We start from the raw sequence: 15,223 nt of genomic DNA, 5'->3' as shown, positions 1-15,223 counted from the left end.
AATGTAATCCATGCATTATTTAACAAGCATTTTTGATGAATTGAAGCTTTTAAAAAAATAAAAAATAAGGCATGCCTTAACTTACCACTGATATTCATGCTGTATTTTAGGCCCCGTACACACGACCGAACATGTCTGCTGAAACTGGTCCGTGGACCAGTTTCAGCAGACATGTTCGGTCGTCTGTACAGCCGAGCGGACAGGTTTCCAGTGGACATTTGTCCATCCGACCGTTTTCGAGCGTACAAATGTGCCCGCTGGAATCCTGTCCGTCGGACATGTTCGGTCGTCTGTACAGACTCACCGTACATGTCCGTCCGGCCGCCATCCCTTGCATGCGTCGAATGACTTTGACGCATGCATGGAAGCATTGATCTTTCAGCGTCGCACACGTCGCCGCGTCATTCATCGTCGCGGCGACGGCGCAGACACGTCACCGCGCTGTCTGTCCACGCGGATTGTCTCTCATTTCTGTCTGATGGTGTGTACAACCATCAGACAGAAATCTCCAACCGGACATGTCCGCTGAAAACGGTCCGGCGGACCGTTTTCAGCGGACTGTCCAGTCGTGTGTACGAGGCCTAACACTTAGTGATTTGAACCCTCACAGAGAGACAACATTTTTTTTTTTATGTCAGTGGTTAGGTTACATACCTGAGAGTTGAGAGGAGAGGCTCCACTGGTCCCACTCCATTTGCATTGGATGCTGCAACTATGCAAGTATTAGTAGGTGATCAATCCACCAATGCCCCCTGGTCATGTAACCCATAGAAATGCTAAATGAACCTCAGGGTTCCACAAATAACTATTTGGGAATGTATGGAGTAATCACGGTAATAATTCATGAATCCAAACTTTATTGGAAAACATTATTACATATATGTATCAAACTAATTCAGATGGAAAATAAATCAATAAACCAAATCACTGTATTGTGATCACAGATAGAGAAGTGTTGAGGGTTAAGCTGAAGGTAAAAGATAATCGACCCCACTGAAGCTACCAGTGCATTATTTGACTGAAGTTATACAAAATATTTTTTTTTTTAAATGTATTACCTTATATTTAAGAAAGAATAAATACATAATAATGTAGATTGTCTATGATGAAAAGTGACTGAAAATGTATGATTGAATGGTTGGCTGTACCTTTAGTGCCGGTTCACGCAGGGGCAACCCGACTTACAGTGCGACTTTGCAAGGTGGCTTCAGCGTGACTTGGAGCAACTTACAACGCAACTTAAAGTTGCCTCCAGGACTGGCAACTTTGGCTGTGGCCAATCGCAGAATTATCAGCTCTGTGGGAGGGAGGGTTTTGTCTGAGTAAACTATTTTCTTTTCCTGTAAGTTGCTTCAGTTAAGACAGTGATCTGACTTTGGAGGCAACATTCATTGAAATCAATGGGTACAAGTTGCCTAGAAGTCACCTTGAAGTAGTACAGGAACCTTTTCTGAAGTCGGAGCGACTTCAGTAGTGTACATTAAGACGGCTCTCATTCACTTCAATGGAATTTCTCATGTTGACTCGGGGCGACTTGGGGCGACACAAGTCGGATCCCAAGTCGCTTTAGCGTGAACTAGCACTTACATTCCTTTTTCGGCCAATGGTAAATATTGGTTTACTTTATGGCCTTTTCAGGCAACCAACACTGCAAAACTGCCTATTCAACCTTCTCTGGGAATGTAGCTCCAGTAACAAATGCACATCATATAAATATTGTATATTTAGAAATACTGAAGACTCCTACTGTTCAGAAATATATGGTTAATTTACCAAGACAATCAAGGGATGTCTTACATGAGCTTACAATAAAATGTTACTTCAATATATGAACTCTAGTTTTAGTTGATGTTGTAGCTGTGTAGCATTATTTAATATTCATCTGCAACAGCTAATCCTCTGACTAGCAGATTTAACTGGTTCAGTTATAAGAAAGCTTTCTTTGTTGGCTTTTATTTTAAAGGCATTTAAAGATTTAAACTGATTACATTTAATGTGGTTTTGTTACTGACACATTAAGACATGTAATTATCTATCCACATTAAAAGATACCAAATAGTAATTGAAATGTTCAGTTCCCAATTACTTCATGTTCTTAAAATATAAATCAGGGCATAAAATGCATTTCTGTGATACATGAATATTTACCTTTTTTTTTTTTATGCCTTTAAGGACCCGACTGTCAGTCTAGTCCAGTAGTTCTTTTCTAAACTACATAATCACTCCCCCCTCTATAACATTAGTAGGGGAATGTTTTTTAGTCCAAGATAAGAATTACGAGGGCTGATTAGACTCCCTGAGATACCAGAGGCCAAGTAAAAATGAAACAAGGCAGCTTGGAATTTCTAAATGGATAAACAGGTATGTTTTATATTTCTTAAAAAAACACAGTTATTTAAATTGTGTATTTATCAGACCAAAAGGGAGCAAATCAGAGAAGTTTATTGAAAAATTGTTTACATTTAAAGTGATTGCAAAGTCTATTTTTTTTTCCGATTAAAATAACAAACATGTCATACTTACCTGCTCTGTGCAGTTGGTTTTGCCCAGAGCAGCCCAAATCCTCCTCTTCTTGGGTCTCTGGAGCTCCTGGCCCTTCCCTCCTGATGAGTACCCACACAGCAAGTAGCTATGGGGCACCCAAGCAGAGTCACAGATTCCTGTGTCCATTCAGACATAGAGATGCGGTCTGGCCCCACCCTCTCTCTCTCTCCTAATTGGCTGAGTTTGATTGACAAAAAATACACACACAAAAAAAAAAACTAGCAGGTGCGCGGATCAAACAATTTGGTATAGGCCTCCAGCTGGCTATTGATGATAATTAGACAAGTCGCTGGCTGGACCGGACGCATGCGCATTCAATTCTGCACTTCGAGCATGGTGGTGGATAGCATCGGATGTGCTGCCAGGATCTGGGCAGCTAGTTTGAACTCCCACGGCTCAATCTTTCCCTGTTGGGATCTTGAAGTGGTTAGAGAAGTGTGGTCACAGTGGAATCCTTATGTTGTATCTATCTTCACACAATGTGAGTTTGATCATTGCAGTGTTTTTTAACTTTACCATATTAAAGCCGAGTTACACTAGGGCGGCTTTGCACTCTCTTCTTTTGTGTTTTGTCTAGATGAGTTTGATTGACAGCAGCAGGAACCAATGGGGCTCAGGGAAGGATAAGGGGGGCCTGCTGCACACCAAAGGCTGTTTATCTTAATGCATAGAATGCATTAGGATAAAAAAAAAACTTTACAACCCCATTAACACTTTAACACAAAATAAAGATGTACCCCAGCCAATGAATAATGCACTACCCCCCACACTTTTTTTCCTTTTTTTCACCTTTTTTTGTGACCATGACTTTAGATGTATGAATAAATGAATGTTTTTAATTCCTTTTGTGTTAATTTGGCCCCTTAAAAGTTCTGTTTGCTCTCATCTTTTTGTAGTTATTATTAGTGGGATGTGGTGCTGTGGAGATATTTTCCTTTCAGTCTCAAGGAATCTGTCTTTTATATAGGTACAGACGTACAGTGCACAAAGTAAGGTAAAGAAAAAGTTTACTTTTTGTATCAATGTATACTGTCCTTTTTAGAAAAAAAAGGGTCTGGTATGGATTTTGAGGGAGACCATAAGCCAAAAAGAAAGAAGCCAGCCAGGAACAATCATTTATTTGCAATTTTCTTTTCTTTTAATATAACTTCTGCTGGAGTAATGTACATTATACTAGTATGCAACTTCACGTGCAGGTTTAAGCCATCCCCAAACATGTTATTGATCGATTTGTACAATAGATATAGCGTCTGCAAAATAGGGGATAGATTTATGGCATTTTTATTATTATAATTTTTTTACTAGTAATGTCGGTGATCAGCAATTTTTATCGGGACTGCGATATTGCGGTGGACAGATCGGACACTTTTGACACATTTTTGGGACCAGTAACAATTATAGAACGATCAGTGCTATAAAAATGCACTGATTACTGTATAAATTTCACTGGCAGTGAAGGGGTTAACAATATGGGGCGATCAAGGGGTTAACTGTGTTCCCTAGTATGTGTTCTAACTGTGGAGGCGATGGGACTGGCTAGGAGAGATGACAAATCAGTGTTCATACTTCATATGAACACACGATCAGTCTCCTCTCCCCTAAGGCCTCGTACACACGACCGGACATGTCCGCTGAAACTGGTCCGCGGACCAGTTTCAGCAGACAGATCCGATCGTGTGTACAGGCTAGCGGACAGATTTACAGCGGACTAAAGTTTCTTAGCATGCTAAGAAACTTGTCCGCTGGAGAGCTGTCCGTCGGACATGTCCGCTGGTTAGTACATCTAACCAGCGGACCGAAAATCCCGCGCATGCGTCGAATTGATTCGACGCATGCGTTGAAGCATTGAACTCGCGAGATAGAGAACGTCTGTGTCGTCTACGTCACAGCGTTCTCTGTCCGCAGGGATTTCGGTTTGATGGTGTGTACAGCCATCAGACCAAAATCTCCGAGCGGACATGTCCAACGAAAACGGTCCGTGGACCGTTTTCATCGGACATGTTCCCTCGTCTGTACGAGGCCTCAGAGAACCAGGATCTGTGTGTTTGCACACACAGATCCCGGTTCTCGTGCTGTCACTAGGGGGAGATCAAGGGGTTAACTGTGTTCCCCAGTGTGTGTTCTAACTGTGGGGTCAATGAGACTGGCTAGGAGAGATGACAGATCGGTGTTCATACTTCGTATGAACACACGATCAGTCTCCTCTGCCCTGAGAGAACCAGGATCTGTGTGTTTGCACACAGAGATCCCGGTTCTCGCTCTGTCTTGAGCAATCGCTGGTGCCCAGTGGTCCTCGCATCGGCCCCGGCACGCGTGCCTTTGGAGATGTGCTACACCCAGTGGCCAAAAGGTGAATCAACGTAAGGTAACATTGTTTCACCCAGGGGAGCCAACCTGCAGTAAAGATGGTCCGGAAGAGGTTTAAAGGGATTGTGCATTTTTATTGCTGCCATTTAAGCCACATTAAAAGACCTGCTCCATGATGAACGATAGTTTTAACCACTTGGGTCTCTAGTACCATTTTAAAATGGCACTGGGATAGCGGCTGTTTGTTCAAATGCCATTTTAAAATGTTGTAAATATTAACAGGAAACTGCTTCATCTTCTAATTTTCCACTTTTTATTTCCAAAAAAAAAAACAAAAAAAAGGATGTATCCAAATTTGCTGCAGAATTCAATCCCAATCTGTCCCCAAAAAAAGATATATAAAACATACGGAACCTAAACCTTGTCAGCTTCCAATGCACTTTTTTTTTTAAAAAAAATCTTGCAAAGTGGCCTTGAAAAAGGACAAATATGCAGAGATGGTTCGCTGTTGTCACCACCAGAATCGCCCTGATAAATGCCATGCATGGTGGAGGGAATGCATGTAGATATAAATGGATGCAAAAGGGCTGAAGGGAATCGGCAGGTTCATGCAGCAAGAATTACAAGTGTGTGTGTGAACAGCTGTGACCAGGAAGCCTATACAAGCATACATGAGCCACAGCAGTCTGTCACTGTTCACATGTTTATGCACATCCAGTTGTAACCTTAGCTAGGGAAGATGATTGACCCTGGACACAAATGTTCCGAATTCACAGGTGTGAATAAGCCCTTACTGTTTAGAAAGTGTTCTAGCTTTTAACACGTGCATATAACATGCCTTTTTCCCTTAATAGCAAAATGTCAGCAAGTAGACATATACTATGTTTACAGAGGATTAAAATACTTAAGTGTATGGAACCAGAATGAAAGACAGTGCTTGACTGTAATTATTTGTTTTGAGCTTAGGATCTAGATGACCCCTAAAATTGATATTTTGTCCATGCCAGGTTTTTTGACATTTTTATTAAACGATTTGCAAATCTTTCAGCTTCGCGTTCTGTAATCACCTAAAGAATAAACAATGTGGATGTACATTTGTAAGCTTACCAGAAATCCTTATTTGCGGAAAAAGAGTCATTCATAAGAAACTTAGCATGCCTATAATGTTTACCTTTTTTTTTTTTTAAATATTCTTGATTTTTTTTATTTCCAGTTATCCTTGGTGGTTACACACATTAAAGGGGTTGTAAAGGTTTGTTTTTTATGTTCTAAATAGGTTCCTTTAAGCTAGTGCATTGTTGGTTCACTTACCTTTTCCTTTGATTTCCCTTCAAAATGTTTTTTTTTTCTTTTTTTCCTTTGTCTGAATTTCTCTCTTCCTGTTCCTCCTCAGTAAGCTGTTCTGGCTGACTAACCACCGCTCAGATGATGGTGGCAAGTTTACTGAGGAGAAACAGGAAGTGAGAAATTCAGACAAAGAAAAAAACATTTAAAAGGGAAATTGAAGGAAAAGGTAAGTGAACCAACAATGCACTAACTTAAAGGAACCTATTTAGAAAATAAAAAAAATAACCTTTACAACCCCTTTAAAGTGTGGATACTTCTTATTTTCTAGTTTTCTGTAGTTCCTTCAAAGGGATTGATACAACCTCACATGTAGTGCGCATGTGGATGTATGGAATTTTTTACATATGCCACGTCCTGAACGAAGTTTATAAAGGAAAATGACTCATGGGCTAGTCATGGACTTTATCGGCATGATAGGTTGGTAAAGATAAGAATCGCCACCAAAAAGGTAACTTTATATATAAAAAATATTTATTACAAAAGAATATATAATTTAAAAGTTTTTTCTCCAAGAATTACACATGATATCTGACAGACACAGCGTTTCACAGTGATTGAAGTAACTTATTCATAGACAATTATGTATGATTATAGTACAAAAACAGCCAATATAACTACAATTGGAGAGAATAAATAGCGTCCTAATACGGACTAATACTATTAAACCATAAATGAATAGAATGGCTTCTGGAAAAAAGTTTTCAACAACTGGAGATCTTAACACTTGCGCTGAGTTGATCGGAGTCCCGACATGTTTCGCGCTAACCAAAAGCGCTTCCTCAAAGGGCCTAAAAACATCAGTGTGCTGTATTGATGGAGACACAAACATAAATATATAGCATATAGTTTTTAGATACAGAGGATATACAGTAAATTATATATATAATCAAAAATCTGGAGTGCTCATATAACGTGCAGTTCGGTGAAGAGAAGGTAAAGTGTCACCCCCAAAGGCCAATTGATTGTGGAAAGAATCCACATAAAGCAGGAGAGATGACCAGACATAGTCCCAGAGATTCCAATATGAGGGAGACGAGAAGCATAGTAAGAGAGGGGTAGGTTAGTTAGTATTATTAGGTAAAGTACCTTACCTTAATGAAGGAGCAGTTAAATACAAGGAAAATTTAGCTCAAGAGTGGCTTGGCATGGTGCTCTTTGAATAGAGAGCTATACAGCAAAAGTTGGCAAGGAGTTCGATTTAAACCCCCAACATCATAAAATAGCAAAGGAAGACGGTAAGACTGTAACAAGGAAAAAACAAATAAGTACTATAAGAATATTGCTGAAGAATAGTACAGTTACCATAATGTAAATAATAATGAAAGGAAGCCTAATGCTTACCAAGTGCTTCAAAAGATTTATTTTACAAATGAGGGTTAAAGTCTGAAGGTAACAGAGCTATGTTAAGCCAAGAAGCAGTCCTAGTGCTAGAACAGCAATGGTAGATACCCAGAGAACTCCAGGAGGCCAAAGTAGGGGACCACCCAAAACGGGCAGTCGCTAGAATATAAATAATAATAAAGAGTAAACAAGAACTCATGAGCCCAGGATATTAGCCGCACAACAGATGTATTAGGTAGGTAACAGAGTAGCGGACTTACCAATAAAGTATGCTGACAACAGGTGCCGATGATTAGTGTACCACCCCGGAAGCTTAAGGTAGAACGTGTGCTCTGGAGTCTATTTATAGCTCCAAGTCCCGCCACCGATCGACAATCAACTCGTCGCAGGCGAGTGATGTCATCGGTGCTGGCCGCAAAACAACACCAGGTGCGCGCGCACCAGAGAAATAAGCGGCGCGCGCGCATTACTGGAGTTAGTGAACCATTCGATGGCGAATGATCGCCATCTAGTGGACACAATGAGATACAGCAAGATGGAAAAAGCTGTATCTCAAGCGGCCACAACAAATGGAATAGAAGGGAGGGACAAATGAATGGGCATCGAATCCAGAGGGAAATAAATTTTGTAACAGGGAGAAACACTTTCATCCATTAATCATCGAAGACACAGAAATAGAGCACAGCCATAAAAAATACACAATGTAAACAACAACATTTATAGAATATGGAAGTAAGTAGATCTTCCAAACAAAATAGGTTATTTATTAATAGCAACAGGAATAACCTCATAGAAAGTCAGAGCCTTAGCAGATAGGCTCAGAACAGGGGACAGCTGGAGAAGTAGCAAGGGGAAAATTATTGCATAAAAAACATAAATAGCACAATTGGATATGATAAGGTCACATCCAATTATGCCAATACAAACTGGTGACGAATGGGAATAAGAGAGTAAATTAGAACAATGCTAATGAGACAAAAACAAAAAATAAAAAATAAAAATAAAACATAAAATAGAAAAATTAAATCATACTAGCCAAGTATATTTAAGTTTTTTACAGAAAAGATTTATAGGATTGTGCTTCGTTAATGCCTGGGGGCTGCAGAGCATTTAAACGTTCAATCCAATATGCCTCTTTTTGGAGTACCTGCTTATCCCAGTTGCCTCCACGGCAATCCTTAGGGACAATGGCCAACACTGTGAAAGATGACGACTGACTGATGTTACCATCTTACCCTGAGAGGAATAGTAGATATGATCCCTTATTCTGTTTTTAAAGTTTCTAATGGTTTTACCCACATAAAATGCATGACACGTACATGTCATGAGGTATATAATTCCTTGAGTATTGCAGTCAGCATAGAAATTTGGGGTGAAAATTTCACCATTCGGTAACAAGAAAGTACTACCCTCTCTAACCCAAGGACAGAAGTTACAGCTACCACATCTTGTTATGCCGTTGGGGGGTCGTTGTTGGTTTAAGTTTGTTCTGTAATGACTAGAGGTCAATCTATCTCTCAGGGAGCGTGACCTTTTGAAGGTAATATCTGGTCTTTGCCCAATGTAGTTGTTTAGGATGGAATCATTGGTAAGAAGTGACCAGTGTTTGGTTAGGATGTTGCGTACCTCAATGTGGTAGCTTGAATAACGTGTGATGAATCTCACTGGTTGAGATCCTGTAGTAGGTTTTTGTTTAAATAGTAAGTTGGTACGAGATTGACGTGCAGCCTTGTTGAATGCTTTACGTAGTAAAGATTTGCTGTAACCTCTCACCAACAAACGTTGCTTGAGTAGGTTAGCCTGTACCAAGAAATCTTTTGTCATAGTACAGTTCCTACGTAAGCGGAGGTACTGTGCGTAAGGTATACTTTTAAGGAGGTTGATTGGATGTGCACTTGTGGCATGTAACAAAGTGTTACCAGCGGTTTCCTTTCTGAAAAGAGAGGAGGTGATTCTGCCATCACTATCTTTAAGAATGGTAAGGTCAAGGAATGTGACTTGATCTGAAGAAACAGTGAACGTAAATTTTAAATTACGTTCGTTAACATTGAGAATAACAATAAATTGATATAGTTGGGCACTAGTACCTGACCAAATGATGAAAATATCGTCGATGTACCTTAGCCAGTTAATAACATGGCCAGTGTACATCGAGTAGTTCCTTGTTCTCTTAAATGGGCACATTCCATATTAAAGAGATCTTGCAACCAATTGCAGGTAAAGCAAAGAAAAAAATGTTTTTTTATTTTGTATTTCTATAAATGATTTTTCTTGTTCATTTGCTTGCAATGTGTCTTTTACTTTTTTTGTTGTTTTAGCTCTGATTGCAGTTTATAACATTAACTTAATGTTTCAGTAATAGATTAAAGGCCAACTCCACTTTCTGCATAGACTGCATTAAGGTGAAAAACCATGAGGGGTTAACCCCTTTAATGAGGCAGTGTTCACGGCATACAGAATGAGGCACTCCAAAATAAATATCTTACAGAATGTTTACCTACGTGAACTTCCTCCTATATAAGGGCTACATTTGTGCCTGTGGTTTGTTCAAACCTTAAGACCATAAATAATAACAAATGATCATCAATAAAATGATTTTAGTCGTCTAAAATGTACTGGAGATTTGAGTCGACTAAAATATGACTAAAACTAAAATGGCATTTAAATTAACAGACTATGATCAAAACTAAATCTAAATTTGACATCAAAATTAATAAAATTAGATTTAAAATTAAAATTAAAACTATGAGATTTGTGAATTTTATTGACAATTTCCTGTCACATTGAATATTTTATGACAGGCTTTACAAAATAAGCTAATTTATAAATTATTTTTCCCCAAAATTTCCTGAAATTTATACTCCCACTAAGAATATTTGCATTGATGAGCCCCTTATACATTTTACAAACAGATTGAACATCAAACAGTATATCCAAAGTAAATACGCCATATAAAGGGTGATGTTATATAAACTTTGTAAGATGGCCACAGGTGAATACAATACTTTCTTGATTATGAAGAGAAACATAACCACCTGGAGCCCCCTGGATGCCCAAGTTATGTGGGTAGCAGTGGAAAAATTGTGTGGGACATGTTGTCACCTTTATGTCATCAAGTATATCACCTCTATGTGGACAATTTATATATCAGCCTGCTTCTTTTTCAACACCTTTTTCTGTAGCAAACTGTAACTTACAGTGCAAGCAAATTGCAAGGGTTTTCCACAAAGACTGTCACTATAAAACTGAAAAGAGGGAAAACACAAATGCAACCAATTCATGGGAGGTGTAGATTTATATGACCAAATGATTAAGCCTGACCTAGCAACCAGAAGATCCATTCACTGGTATAAAAGTGTTTAATCTATTCTTACTTATTCTATCTTATTGTAGTTGGTCATTTACAAATCTTTCATCATCTACAAGCCACAGGAAGACATGGCTGCTTCCTAAACTACCAACAAGAGGTTATAACAACCCTTGTTTACCAGCAAGGCCCTGCATCCAAAAGCCTTTATTCTGATAGTGTCAGCAGGCTGCAAGAGAGACACTTCCCTGATATTATCCCTCCACTTGAAACAGACCAAAGTTGGAATTAGGCCTGACATATGTTATTCCTGTCCTGACTGTCCCTCACAACCTGGCCTCTACCTGGAATGTTTCCATCGCTACCCTACCACACTATGATGTTAGTGAAGGTATGATGAAAATGTTTCTCCTATGTGCGACTACTTGAGTTTTGTATCTGATGTCCTGTGTACTGACCATTTGCCTGTTTTCTCAACCATGTTTTTTCCTGCTACCTGGATCGTCCATTTACCTGCATACTAACCTTGCCCCTACTAACTACCTCCTGAACTGATCCTGGTCTGTTTATTGATATGACTGATTTTTTGTCTGCATATTGACCATAAGTCTACCTGCTGCCTTAACTGGCCTTGGCCTGTTAATCGACCATATATTTGGCTGCCATCTGGACTGATCTTTTGGCCATATACTGACCACGTTCCTGTCTGCTGCCTGAACTGTCTCTGCCAATTTAATTGATCACGATGTTGCCAGGTACCTGGACCAATTTGCTGAACATCTCTCTTCCTGCTGCCTGTACTGACTATGGTATTTTAATCCACCATACTTCTTCTTGCTTTCTGGACAAATCTTTTGCCTGTTTGCGGACCACATCTCTGCCTGCCACCAGTACTGACCCATTTATATGTCCCATTGACTGTGTTTCTGTAAGATACCAGGCCCACCCATCCTCTGCAGACAACTGCACTCCAAAAATCACAAGGACTATTATGTTTAACCTTTATTCAGCCCAGTACTTCTTGGCCAGTGAACAGTGAAGCATTGTGTTATGGGGACAACCAAGTACCCGCAGGTTAGGCCTGCTTGGCTTTTCAGAATGTAGACTGCTCAAGGTAAAGCTACACTTAACGATATTCTAAGAACACTAGTACAGAGGCATCTATCATAGTACATTGCTTTCTATTTCAGTGTTGGTGAATTTTCGCAATGCACAAGATACAATGTTGGGTACATAATCAGTTCAAACATTGAAAAAGTCTCACACGTGTGGTATATCCAAACTCGAGAGGTGCATCAGAATGTGCTTTTGAGTGTAATTCTTAGTATGCCTATGTTTTAGAAATATCTTTCTAATTGACAACGTTGTGTAAAAAAAAAATTTCAATTTTTCCTACCCCATATTCCAAAAACTTGTAGAAAAAAAAATGACAGTTTCAAAAGACTCCTCATGCTTCCTAGAAAATACCTTGGGTGTTTGCATTCCATCCATTTCTGGGTGTTTTTACTATCCTGGCACTCCTTGGCCTCCAAAAATGTGATAGGTAGTCAGAAAATTAGATGTGTAATTTATGTCCCCAGGTTTTGGGACTCTCTATGTGGCTAGGCTGTAAAAATATCAACATACTCAGGAGAAGTAGCAATATTTGTTTTCAGCTGTAATCCAGTAGTATGCTATGTGTTAGACATATTTTATTAATTTACAACTTTGTTTAAAAAAATAGATATTTTAATTTTATTTCCTTTTTCCAAAAACTTGTGGCAAAAAATGGCATCTTTAAAAGTCTCACTATGCCTTTCAGAAAATACTTTGAGGTCTGTATGCTGTTTTTTTTTTTCATTTTCAAGAAGCTGTCAATGAGATATATTTTGTTGGCCATTTAAACTATCTTTTTTTTTATGGCCTTGTGCTCATATTTAGACAATGATGTTACTCTCTCCGATCCCCTCCCATTTGCTTACGTGGCCATGGATTCCTAGCTATGTAAGTGAATGGGCTGGGTAATGTTAGTGGTTGGTAAGAATGTTGTGGGTGCAAGCACCAGTTGCTGCTTTAGCAACCATTGGCAGCTAGAAGCTGTCATGTTCATTGACACCAAATGCCCTTAAAGCGCAGGTCAACCCCAATTTTCTTTTAAAGCCAGCAGCTATAAATACTGCAGCTGCTGACTTGGGTGTGCTGACTTACCTGTCCAGCACACCCGTGATGTCGACAGCCGAGGCCGAGCAATCGCTCATCTCTTAGCTGCCCCGCCGCCATCCTCAGTGAGGGAATCAGGAAGTGAAGCGTTGCGGCTTCACTGCCCAGTTCCCTACTGCGCATGCATGAGCAGCATGGCCTGTCCTCACTGGTCCCTGCTGTATCCTGGGACCAGAGTGTTTCCCAGAAGACAGTGGGGGGACGAGAGGGGGTGTGACTCCCGCGGGAGTCTATTCCCGGAAGTGGGTGCAAATACCTGTATCATACAGGTATCTGCACCCCCCTCTCCCCTGAAAGGTGCCAAATGTGACTTTGGAGGGGGGGAGGGTTCCAAAAAGCAGAGGTTCACTTTTTGTGTGGACCTCCACTTTAACATTCAACGCTAGCCAGTGTTCAGTCCACACTTACCTTTGCACCAAACACTGAGCTTATCCCTAACTATGAGGACAGACTAGGGGCTGGAGACTGTAACACTCTCTCTATTTCACCTAGACCTGGATTTCCTGTTAAAGAATAGGAAATCTAGATGTTTAGCCTACAGCAGAAAAAGCAGCTTCAACCAGAAATATGCATGGAAATTGAGCCAGCAAATACACTTTATACCTAAGGGAAAGGATCTGACATTGTCTAGATAGCAAAAAAAAAATGTAAGTATCACAAATAAAATAACTCACCACATTATGAACATGCTTTGACTTCTTTCTGTACTAAAATATGCATTAACAATAACTATTACTCAGTGCTCACACAACCATTTTCACAAGTTCCAATGGCCGCTTTGAAAATGCATAAGCCTTATGAGTATCAACACAAACTCTTACAGTATATGTGTGCCGTATATGTGTTCCATAATTAGGCAGGTTTGAATCTGACAGATGATGTAATTTTTCTTTACTGAAGATTATGTCAAGCTATCATGCATCTGATCAAACTTAGCTAATATTAGATTTTCTTAATAATTAGATTCGGGATCGGCGTGTTTAAGTTACATCTATTCTGTGTCTAGGGGTCCTGCCCTCTGTAATTATATTCGTCTGTGTCGCCACTCCCGCCGGAATGGGTAGAAGTGCCCCTGGACAGACCTCTCTCACAGGCCTGGCAGCCAGAGCGCCACTTACAGCTTCTGGGAGAAACAAGTCTCTGACTTGGCTCTGATTAAATTAAGATGTTGGATGAGACCTCTGTCACAGGCCTAGTGCTGAAATTGTGAACAACAGAGCGAATCCTCCCAGTATGTCTCTTGGGGTCACCGACTGACAGTTTAAAGACAACCTGTCAGTGTCCGGTCTCCAGATCCCCGATGGATCGTTACAGTCCTGTTGGATCACCTGCCTCCGGGTTCTCCTCAGACTGATCCCCCACGATCAGCACCCAGCGTGGGATTTTCTCAATAGAAGTGGGGACCCAGTAAGTCACTGGGGCCCCTTTGCAGCATACATTGCTCCGGGCTATGAGAGCCCAGAGTCAGGAACTCCACGTAGCACGCAACCCCGGCCTGGTAGGCCATAGTGATGGGGCCCGTGATGTGCGCACACCCTAAAGGTGGGTGCCACACCTGGAACCAGGAACCCACGAAGAACCCCGAACCACGGCCTCTGCCACAGAAATACCCCTCCCCAGTATGCCCCGCGAGGGAAAACTCCTCCAATTGGCTGCTGGGAAGAAGCGGCTCCGTCTGGACCCCTCTGATGCCACCTGCCGCCCAGAGATGAGACTGCATCCCTGGAGCGCAGACTGACCCACAAAACAATCCAGATTTGGCGACAGACAAATTTAACAAAAATCAAAGAATGAGAGCAACATAACTCATTCTCCAACTAAATTTAAATATAGCACATGTACGAAAGTACACAGGCGCTACACAGGTAAAGGAAAGCAACTACAAGTACCTTGGCTGTGTGGGAGTTCCATCATTTGTGCTTAAACTCATATTAAATGCATATAGAGTGCTTTTGATTACTGTAAGTGTTGACAAAAATGAAAATGATGAAAAAGATAAAATGTTCTTCCTTTTCTGGCAGTCAGCCATGTCTGGAAGCTACTTTGAAGCTGCCACACCCCCTATTTATTGCAATTCATCTAATTATTTCTGGCTAAAACTTCTGGTTAGTAAAGACACGTGTATGAATACTATATGAAAACTTATGTTACTACATATTACAATGCTGGACTGTGCAA

Source organism: Rana temporaria, chromosome 3 (assembly GCF_905171775.1).
Source record: "Rana temporaria chromosome 3, aRanTem1.1, whole genome shotgun sequence".
In the NCBI taxonomy this organism is placed as follows: Eukaryota; Metazoa; Chordata; class Amphibia; order Anura; family Ranidae; genus Rana; species Rana temporaria.
This window is presented reverse-complemented; position numbering follows the sequence as displayed.